The 12,169-nt window shown below is 34.6% G+C and overlaps 1 protein-coding gene and 1 non-coding gene across 3 annotated transcripts in view; both read right to left on the bottom strand.

The window, feature by feature from the left end:
- CCSER1 (coiled-coil serine rich protein 1) overlaps positions 1-12,169 on the bottom strand; it is a 1,185,560-nt gene that overhangs the window by 227,525 nt on the left and 945,866 nt on the right. The gene's annotated exons all lie outside the window — the stretch shown is intronic.
- On the bottom strand, positions 11,664-11,766 carry LOC132224129 (U6 spliceosomal RNA). The gene has a single exon (XR_009450598.1). It is a non-coding gene; the product is annotated as a U6 spliceosomal RNA (small nuclear RNA).

Below are 12,169 nucleotides of genomic sequence, written 5' to 3' on the forward strand. Positions count from 1 at the left end.
TGATCTGGGGTGCATGAAATGATGAATCAAGGGATATAGTTCAAGAATGGAGGTATACATATTATGCCAGAGAGTGTGTGTTAGCCTGCTAAGATTAAAGTTAGCCAATGTATCAACAAGTATAGGTATTAGAAAGAAAAATTTAAGGCAATACCTTGTCCATTTAGCATATGTTAATTCTATTAAACCTTTCTTTCATTTAAATGTCAGTAAACATAATGCTAAAATTATAGACTATCTCTGCAGTTATTTTCTTTTTTAAAGTAATTGTATTTTATGAACTAGTATGAAATCAAGTAACAGACAAAAAAAATCATATATTTCCTAATTAATAGACATTATCATTTAGAAGTGTTTAAGAAAAATCAGCAGATAGCATGGAGAGTTATCACACATCCTCCCACCCCTGTTATTAACATTTTATAGTATGGAAATTATAGAATAGTATGGTAAAACTTTATAATTTTTATAATTAATAAGTAAATATTGATATATTGTTATGAGCTAAATATTTATAGCCCATCATTTATTTGATAATTAATCCATACTTTATTTAGATTTTCTTAGTTTTCACCTAATACCCTTTTTCTGTTCTAGTGATCTTATCCTGGATACCACATTATATTTAATTGTCGTTTTTCCTTAGGCTCCCCTTGCCTATGACGTGGATTTTGTACAATGTTCTTTGACATAAGATCGGTGCAACACCCACTGTCAAGAATCCCTGAGCAGAAGCAGTGATGAAATTACCCATTTAACTGTATAAGAGTGATTTGGATATCTATTTTGAAAGTCCCTAATAAATAAATTATAAATGTATCATGCATTCAGGTAACTAGCATCATTCTTAACACTAATTACATCAATGTAATCCTATGTCCTTAGACAATGACCGTGTGACTGTGAGTGTTTGCTTTAAACTTTTTATACTGATAAATTATGAGAAGGAACCACAATTTATGGCTATTTATCAAGGGATAATTATTGAGGGATTACTATGTACCCTTGTAGAACTGAATATATGGTGATGAATAACCCAGAAAAAGTCCTTTCTTTGAGTTTATACAATAGTTAGATCAATAAACAGGGAATGAGATAATTTGATACCATAATTTCAGATATTGATAAATACTGTGAAAAAGTACACATAGTTTGAGCTGATACACACATGACGAGAATGATCTGTGGGAAAATCCTCCTCGGCAGACAGGAGAGCCAACGCCAAGCTGTAAGGCATGAGCAAGTGCAGCCGTCAGGACAGGAAGGCAGTGGCAGAGCGAAGAGAAAGTATTGGGAATTCGGAAAAGCAATAAAGGACAGGCCAGAATGATCGGGCCCTTTACACCACGGCAAGGAGTGTGGATTTATATCACAATAAATAAGCCACTGGAGAATTTCAAATAGAGAGTTTATGTAGAAGGCTTATCTGCCCTGATTTATGTTTTTTAAATATTATTCCCCTGTGCTATGGAGATTAGATTTGGAGGGAAACAGTGCTGGAAAATAGATGATCAGTCAGGAAGTGATTGTAGAAATAAGAAATGATGTTGACTTGGAATAAGGTGCTTTGCAGCAGAAATAAACATAAGCGGGAGGACTTGGAATGCCCTTTGAAGGGAGAGCTAACAGAATTTGCTGATTAAATGAATGCTGGGGTAGGGGAAAAAGAATCAAAGAGGTTTCCTAGATTTTTTTGCTTAAGAACTGATTGCCATTTACTGAGGTGAAATATGGGGAGGGGTATGTTCAAAGGTGGATATTGAGTGTTTTATTGTGACTCCCATGAATTTTAGATACTTACATTTATATCCAAATGAAGATATCTGTTTGGCAGTTCAACATATGCTCAGAATTTGGGAAGATGTAGGGATTGGTGATACAAATTTTGGGGTTACAGGGACATTGTGTATTTTTTTTAAATATTTTTGTTGATTTCAGAGAGGAAGGGAGAGGGAGAGAGAAATAGAAACATCAATGATGAGAGAGAATCATTGTTCAGCTGCCTCCTACATGCCCCCGACTAGAGATCAAGCCTGCAACCTGGGCATGTGCCCTGACCAGGAATCAAACTATTACCTCCTGGTTCGTGGGTCAATGTTCAACTACTGAGCCACACTGACCTGGCAAAATTATTTATTTTTATAAACTCAATGTCAAAATATTTATTAGGTGAACATAATTTTATCTTCTGGCATGTACCACAATCATATTTTAGTAGATAAATCATGTATTAATTCCTTTTTTAATATTTCAGTTTTTAAAAGGTAACTGTCATAACTAAATTCAAAAGAAAATTTTTATTTTAGTAGACCTAGTGGTAATACAAATATCTATGCTATATATATTAATGGGATGTATCAGTGAAGAACCATGTATCTGTTAGATAATCAGGATCTTTTCCATACTCAGCATAACCTTTACATATCACTTCATTATTAAATAATAGAATAATTATCAATATCCATCTGTAAATTGTGCACATTATTTACAGATTACAAATGAAAGGACCATGTAAAACCATCTTTCCCTACTATTTCTGAGAATATCTTATGAAAATATTTGCTCTTAGTTAAGTCTAATCTTCCTTTTAGGGTGAAGAGAGTAGCCGCTACACTTTTCAAAACGCTTCTTAAAACCTAAGCCTTCAAATAATTACTATATAAACAAAGATAGAAGTAAAATCTGGGATATATCCTAAATACTGGCTGGGGCATGGAGTGAATGAAAGAACCTTTATGCTAACCTAGCTTGCCAAATCAATTATATACTATTCATGACCTGTAACTTTGAAAGCTCTCTTGGTGATAAACATTTTTTATAATAATAAATTTTACTGCTTAACACAGAACTCTTTTTTTCTCTACATTTTCAGTTGTCAGTTAAAATCTTTCATAAATACCTTGAAAATATCACCATTTGCAGTGATAAATAAAATCCAGTGTTTTTAAAACCAGTGTTCTTCTAAACATGGGCTGAGAAAAATAATTGTTGAAAAATGAGTAATTTATTTTTATGTTTGAATAATTAATTATTTTTTAAGCAGCACCATTAAATTAGCATCTACCTGAGGCACAGATGTCTCAGTCTCTGAAAGCAATTAATGCTTTTATATATCATTTTCCTCACAGAACTGATGGTGGCTTCATTTTCACTGCCATGAACATACATTACTTTGTTTCCTTGGCACTAAAAAATAGTGCCTTCAAGTCTTATTCAGAGTTGTAATTTATCTAAAATAATGAGTAGATACCAAAACTAGACATTTTAATACACCATTTTTTAAAAACCCCATTATCAGAAAGCTGTTCACACAGCAGATAACAGAAAATGGAATTAGTTACAGTTCAGATATGCAATCATATATTGTTTGTAGTAATTTTATAATAAGCCCCACTGATGTCACTGGAATTGGTTACACTGAAAAGACACATTAATTCTCTCTTTCAAAGGATTATTGACTTCCCGAGTCTTAAAACTTTCTTCCAAAGTAAAGCAACAAAATGATTCATTATTTCAAGAGCAGGTAAAATCTAGACAAAGGAAAAGCAGTAGTTTCAATTGAGCTCCTAACTTGGCAATGACTTATTTTGTCTCCATTGTGTTTCTCTTTAACTTCCATCTATCCCTATGCCTCCAACTGAATATTAGATATCACCATAGCAAGTGGTTCATTTAAAGCGAATATCATTTAATGCAGTATGATTTTGAAGCCAATTTTAACTTAGTAACACCACCCAGTAATATGAGAACTAATACCTACTTTTTTTTTCTAACTTTTAGAGAGAAAAAAGTCCATGCTAAAATTTCTATTGTAATTTTTATAGAATTTATGATTTCCTAATTTAGTACATGCATGTAAAAGAAGGAAATCAAATTGTCTTTAAAAACATGCATAGAATATGCAAATATCCTTGTAGTATTGCTTTCTTCCTAGCATAGTATAACCCCTGGAGTCAAACTAGTTAGCTATGACATGCAAGCTCTGTCACATACTTTCATTTTCTAAACACACAAAGGTGATATTAATGACAGCACCTCTATAGGTATCAAGTTATATGGTGCTCAAAGTAGTGCTTCACTATATTGATTTTTGAATACCAAAAGGTATAGTTGGGTCTTTATTAAATAAAGTTAAAAAATAATATCTCAAATGGTATTCTCTGGACTTCTTAAAATTCAGTTTAATCAGAAAATTCACAGACATAACATTTGCACAACTTATAAAATGCAGTGTATCATGAAAAAACCATGCTTTAGTTCCATGATCTCACCTAATTAGGTGCATGCCTCACTTTTAAGGGCTTAATGGAGTTTCAACATTTACATAGAAGCCTCTAGCCACAGCTCTTTCATCTAACATGGTGTTTCTCAAATTTTAGCATGTATCAAAATTGCCTGTCTAACCAGTTTCCCTGGTCCTGCTGTTGTTGGTCAAGGCACCTCAATTGGACAACTGCTGCTCTAAAAAAAAAAAGTGATTGCTTTGCCCATCTGGGTTTTAGGAACGATATAATCAGTACTGTAACCACTGAACTGCACGCTTCACCAGCACTTGCCAATGGTTTGGCTGAGGCAGGTGATATTTGAGAGACGTAATCAGGTCTGAGGTCTTCCGTTTTATTCCCTTCTGTGTTTGGGGACTCCCACAGTCACCTAGGCACGGACACCGGTGTGGTCCACAAAAGATTTACTGAAGTTTTTAAGACTGCAATTCTGGTTCGCTCTATGATTTACACATCTCATTTTCATACATTTCTTGTGCTTGTCTTTCAGCCTCCATCCCTACCACCTTATATGTTCTCCTCTTTATCTAGGGTGCCTGAATCCTGGAAACTACATTTCTGTATTTGTTTTAGGCCAGGGGTGGGCAACCTTTTTGTGAGCGCGTGCCAAACCCAGCAAAATCTCTGACTCAAAATTCTTCTGCGTGCCAACCCTAATTTTTGGAGAACATGTTACGCCTACTTGATATCTCTTAAGGTGTATGTATGTGAAGAACCTTGAAGAAATAATAAAATTCATTCGAACAACAAAAACACAGTATATGATGATGAAAAATACATTTTTTTAATGTATACATGTTATGTAAAATTATTTATTTATCTAAGACGCACCTCCACTGAATTTATCTGAAAAATAAAAAAGTCGATATTAAGAAAAAAATTATAAACGGAAGATTATAAGAGAGGGTTTTGCGTGCCAGCAAAAGTTACTGGCGTGCCATGTTTGGCACCCGTGCCAAGGGTTGCCCACCCCTGCTTTAGGCTCTGTTGATGACATGCATGCAGGTAAAATTTGGAAGGCACAAGAATGGGGCTGACGCAGAGGCTCCAAGACATGACCTCGTGGCCTGTGTGGTCATTTGGAGCTCTGGGCAGCTGGGACTGTTTCCAGCTGCTTCCTGACCTCCGCCTCTCAGCTGTAGTGACATCGGGCAATGATAGGTGATCCCATTTCCAATTCAGTAGTCCTCCCAACATAATTTCTTGCTGTAAGTGGTTTCTGAGATCTGCAAGACTATCTTCTCTTTATACTCTCTATACCTTATCTCTGTATCTCATAATCACAATTAATAGTATAATTTTTATTAGCTGTCATCATGCCATTTTCATTTCATTTCATCAATTATCTACTTATTTCTCTGTTAAATTAGTCCCTTCCTAACATCCACTAGGCCTTCAGAAATCCTTTAATTTCCTAAATATGCCCATAGTTTCTTATCCACATCTATGCAACTGACATGCGCATTTGAGTTAAGTTTCAGTGCAAATGTCATTGCGTCTACAAATTGCTTACTCTAAAATATTGTTTTTACCACCTTCTCTCAAATACATTCTCCTTCAAAGTCTACAATACAGTTGTGGTTTCCTTTGTTTTTCCTACATACATTTATTGGTCTACTGTCTGCTCACACACGTTTCTATTGAGAACTTTGTCACATGATTAAGTTTTTGTCCCTTGGCAACCATTGCTTTCTTCTCTGGGGATTTTACCTTCTATTTACCGTTCTGCTCTCAACTCTAACCTTGAACTTTTCCCTTCATGCCTTTGATCCTACTTCAGTCAGTTTCCAGGCTCATGTGTGCAACCTGGAATTTCTCAGAGGATAAATATACACCCTTTAGCCAAGACGCTTCATAGTCTAAACCAGGCGTATCTTCTAAACCATGAATCTTTCATGAATATTCCATTTACATTCTTTGCTTCATTTTACCTTCCACCTAAATATCCTCATCTTAAGAGCAAAGACCTGCCCTCTTTAACATTTTCTGAAAATATCTTGTCCTATGGTTTTTTTCTGCCCCCAAATCTTGATGGACTTTGTAAAAACAGAGATAATATATACTATCACTAGAATAAAAAGCCAGGTATTTTAATTACAATGTAAATTGACATTGGAGTGCTATAGTATATTAATCATGAGCCTTGTAAGGGTAGTTGAAGTAGACATTTTATATGTAGATCCAGTATTTTTAAGTAAATATTAGTTCATTTTATTCAAAATTGTTCTGTTAAATTGTTCAAGTTAAAAATCAAATTAAATCTTACTTACTTGCTTATATTAAAATGCCAATTACATTTTGAATTACACATTCAATATTACTGTTTAAATGAATCAAGGTACGATTCTAAACAGAAATCTGTGTTCTCTTTAATAAGATGTATTGTGGGGAAAAAAAACTTAAAATTTGTGAAAGATAAAAGAGTCATTTCTATCATTCTTCATGCACCTCAAGTATCACCTCCTTTTAAAGGATATCCAAATGCCTCAGGCATATGACATTCCACTTGACTGCAATCTCCGTCCATTTATGTTTCTATTTGATAGCTAAATATGCAGGGCAATAATTACTAATTACTTATCTCCAACCCCCACTGGAACAGGTGATTTCCCGGGTGTAGTGATTAATATCTCATAAATGAACAAATGAGATAATGCCAGTAAATTTGGTCAATACAAATTTTACTTGCGGATAAAAACAGGAATAGAAAAAAAATGAGCTATTCCTGTTTACCCATCAGATAAGAATTTTTTTAAAAACAAATTAGTTGCTGTTAATTTTCAGTTTTTACCTATTGAATCTATATATTACATATTAGCCACTTGGCTATACTGACTTTGTTTAATCAACCAAGGAAAGAAAACCTAGAAAAATTCCAACAATTAATTATAATATGTTTTTAATTTAATGCACATTGTCTTCCAACTCTAAACCTGAGAATCACTATGTCACATGAAGAGAAAGGGTGTAGCAGGCAAGAGAAGGAGGTAAGTAGAAGGACAAGAATACACAGAAAGGGAGATGGATAGACATATGAAAGGAAAGTGAAAAGTAGAATCATTTATCTTCAAGTGGTAAATAGAGGAAGAATATAAGGATTTTGACATTGTTTTCTATACCTGCTTTCTTCCTTATCCTGCAAACCTCATTCCCTCTTCTATTCCTATTTCTCCTCTTCCAAAATTTATGTGGAATTTATTCCAAAGAATCATTCACCCTTCCTTTTTTGAAGTTTGTTGAAAATTTGTGTAACTTTCAACCTGATTTCAAAGGAAGGATTTAAGGAATTACTTCAGGATTTTTAAATGACACATTGTCATATAAATATTTTGAGACTATGTTATACTTATACACATTAAGTCTTCATTTGGTCACTATAATGACACTAGGCTGAAGTTTTTTTTATTTTTTTTTATTTTGGATTTCCTTCCTTTAAAATATCCTAACATGAAACATTCAATAGTTTGCTTTAAAAGCCATTTGTTTAAAGCAAGCTATTGAACAACATGGGTTGGAACTGTGTGGGTTCACTTATATACAAATCTTTTCAATAAATATAATGAAAACATTTTGGAGATTCCCTTACTACTGTGAAGCAATAGATTCCATTAGGCTACCATAAAGCAATCATATCACTATTCCTTTGTTAGCACTGCAAGGATCATTATACCTGTAATAAATATGAATTTCTTTTTCACATTATCTTCTCATTTTTATGTCTAATATTAGTAACACATATAACATCTACAGTGTTTTCAGTCATATATGACAATACTGATGTTGGTACTGACATGATACATTTTGTAAGCAAAGTAAACTTATGATATCAATATATACAGCAGAGTACTCTAAATGTATTTTTTCTTCCTTAAGGTTTTCTTAATAATATTTCTTATCCTCTAGCCAACTTTATTAGAAAAATACATTATGTAATATACTAGAGGCCTGGTGCATGAATTCGTGCACCAGTGGAGTCCTTCGTCCTGGCCTGTGTGATTGGGCTGATACCGGCTTTCTGACATCTTCTGAGGGGTCCAGGATTGCGAGAGGGTTCAGGCCAGGCCAAGGGACCCCACTGGTGCACGATCAGGGTTGGTGAGGGTCCACAGAAGGGCTCCAGGGCATATCTGGCCCCATCTTGCCCAGTCCCGCTTGGGACCAATCGGGGCCAGCTGGCCAGGAAGGGACGTGGGAGGTTGGGCAGCCAGGGAGGGATTGTGGGAGGGCTCCAGGGACTGTCTGGAGCTCAGTTATGATTGGACAGAGCCCAGCAGCAAGCTAACCTACCAGTAGAGTGTCTGTCCCCTGGTGGTCAGTTTACATCATAGAGAGCGGTTGAGAGGCCTTAGCATATTATTAGCATATTACACTTTGATTGGTTAAATGGTCGACAGGACACTTAGCATGTTAGATTTTTATTATATAGGATATAATATACCAAATATATTCTAATTGACTATTTATGTTATAGGTAAGGTTTCCAGTCAACAGTAATTACATTTTGGTAGAGTCAAAAGTTATGCATGAAACTTTGCATGGAGTTACTACTCCTAACCTTTTGTTGTCCGAGGATCAAATGTAATTACTGTGATGAATATAAAAATGCAGGCTGACTAATTCATGCTATAACACTTAAAACCCAAGAACAGGTAGGATAACTGTGACACAGTATCATTTATAAGCCACCCTTCCTGAAAATACTGAAAACCTCAGTATCAAGAAGAAAAAACAAACCCAGAGATTTCTCATTGTATGCAATATTTATGAAGATAAATGCATTTTTATAACTTCTAGAAAACTTTTTTTCTAAATATGTGTTTTGTTTATGCTCTTCATAAAATAATATAGTTGGTGTTCTAAGATTTTAAAATATTTAATTTTACAGAATCCAGTAATTCATTCCTTCAAAAAGAAACACCAGCATCACAGAATAATTTTCTCTGTTTAATAAGTTTTCATACTCAAAATCTTCATATTGGTTTTAGAGTTTATTTATTTGATGAGTTAATATTTTATATTTCCTATGAAAAATTTAATATTTCCTTAAAATTAATTTTCTTTATATTTTATCTATTTAACTTTCTGATACAGTAAGAAATTTAAAAGTGCTATTTAATTCATATAATAATTAGTATCCACTGCACCTAATTGAATATTCTCACTCTGCTTGTTTCTAAAGTCTAAACAATACAGAAAATATGCTTAAGGGGTAATATATGATCATAAATTTTACTAGGCAGCTTAAATTATATTTTCCTCTCTGTAATTACATTGAGATGACATTGTTAGTTATTTGGAAATGAAAGAGCCAGTCATATTTAGCTAGTGTGTAAGCAAGTCAAAAGCAGGGACTGTGTTTTAAGTTATCTTATTAAGAGTATTATCTTGTGCCTAATATGGAAACAGCTATATTATTGAGTGGGCATAGAGCAATGAAAAGCACTGGTCCTCCGAAGTCAGAAAAAGAAAACACAGAATTTGAATCCTGGCTCCATGCATGTTGAAGTAAGCTGAATAGTCATTCTCCAAATATATTTCCAAATGGTAATCCCCTGTTCATACTTGGAAATGGGTGTTTATAGGTCTAATCAAGTTAATAATCTTGAGGATAGATAACATCCTCTTGGAGTCAGAGTGGGCCTATATCCTTATAAGAAACAGAAAAAAGACAGAGGTGCAAACAGAGAAAGGCCATGTGAGAATGAAACAGAGATTGGAGTAGAGTCCGCAATACCAAGAGTTGCTGACAGCCATGAGAAGCTCGCTGATAGGCCTGGGGAGGCTAGCTCTGGGCCTCCAGAGGAAACCAACCCTGCTGATACCTTGATTTCCGACTTCTGACCCCCAACATCCGGGATAATTTGTCACGGCAGTCCTAGGGAACTAATGCCAGCATTCAGTCACTAAGAGAGTTACATTTCTCATTTAAAAATGAGGCTAAGGACTATTATTTCAGATCTGTTAAGAAAGTTAAATGAGATAACCTTCAACCACTTAACCTGATTCTGATATCCAGCAGCACTCAGATATTGGTTCCCCTTCTAACAACCACTCAGGAGCAGTCTCTACTAGGATTGTTCAAGGCAACGTATCTAAAATGCGCTTGCCTTAGCAAGGAGTATAAATATAATTTGTGCTTACATAAAATACGATTCATTACGAGGCAATTTTTATGTTTATTTCCTATATTGCTGATGATTTAGAAACCACCATAATTAGAAAATTTAATTAAATACAGTGAATATTAGTTATTAAGGATTTACACAGCACTTTTGAATCTCTTGAAACATCAGTAAGTCCGGTAAACAAGTTTCATCTTTTTCCCTGAACACTTGCTTTTTTTTTGTTTAAACCTCACCCGAGGATATTTTTCCCATTGATTTTTAGAGAATGGAAGGGAGAGAGTGAAAGACAGAGAGCAACATTGATGTGAGAGTTGAGGTTTAAAAATCAATGTGAGAGAAACACATCGATTGGTTGCCTCCTGCACATGCCCTGAGCAGGGCCTGGTATGGGGAGGAGCCTGGAACCGAGGTACATACCCTTGCCCAGAATTGAACCCAGGACCCTTCACTCCACAGAGCAGGCTCTATCCACTGAACCAAACCAGCTAGAGCCACTTGCCTTCTTGACCCTTCCATGAGGCTGCCCACATTGACCTCAACATGAAGTGCAAAGGAAGAATGAAAAACAAGGGAAAGGATTTTGTCTAAACTCAACTCCTAAAGGTCCAAAGAAAACCTTTTATAGCCTATAATTTGAAGAATAATTATATTTCACATTTTTAGAAATTATAAAAATGTAATTTTAATAAGTGTTAAGTCTCAACAGCCTGACCCCACATTATTTTTAATGTTTTGCCTGTTTTGGCTATTCTTCTATGTGTGAGCAAGGACACATGTTCTTATTAATAGTACATAAAAGTTTGGCCAAAAAAGCTGACTGTATATCACATTTTCTACCAAAACTGTATTGCAAAAAACACAATTTTAAAGAGACAAGGCTATAAAACTCAGAACTCCCCCTGAGTATGCATTGAATAAATTCTGGTCAGCAACTTTTTATAAAATAAATCTCAATGTCCAATGAATATTTATTTATAAGAAATGATTTCTTTGTTTTCCATGTAAATTGAAACAAAAGCAGTTGTTAACAATTAAATTAAAATAATACCCTATTAATTTCAGTTACTAATTGACATTTCATAGATAAAAATGATACCCTAGGCAAATATTCTTTGTAAAAAAATTTAGGTGGTATAGAATCATATATTGTTATATTAATTTCAGGTATACAATATGGTGACCTTTTTCTACCTTACGATGTGATCACCCCACTGATTCTAGTAATCATCTATCACCATGTAAACTTAACTCAATAAAAATGATGGAATGCCTCATGGATTTGCATGTCATCCTTGTGCAGGGACATTCTGGTCTCTGTGTCATTCCAGTTTTAGTGTATGTGCTGCTGAAGTGAGCACAAGCAAAGGGTCCTTACATAATATAAAGGTGTACTTCAACCTGTTGACTAGAGCTTAATCATAAGTTTCTCAGGCAAGTGGGTTCTATAAATTTATTGTGTTTAGCAACTTTTTAAAATGCTATTAAAGCCCACTAAACCAGGCATTAAGAAAAACATATTTATAATGTTTCCAACATTGTTCTAAATGAGACCTAGCCAGTTCAGCAAGGGCAACAAGAAGTGAGGAGGTGGAAAGAATGGCCCCTGGGGAAGGTTTCCTCTGGGGGTCTCCCAGGAAACCATTCCTCAATGCATTTTTAGTCTCCTCAAATTGTACCTTTAGTCTCTCAGGTTTGAAAAGAGACCAAGAATGAATTGTTTTCTTATGGACAGATTCATCTGAACAACATTTATATGAAAGT

Source organism: Myotis daubentonii, chromosome 1, assembly GCF_963259705.1.
Source record: "Myotis daubentonii chromosome 1, mMyoDau2.1, whole genome shotgun sequence".
NCBI lineage: Eukaryota > Metazoa > Chordata > Mammalia > Chiroptera > Vespertilionidae > Myotis > Myotis daubentonii.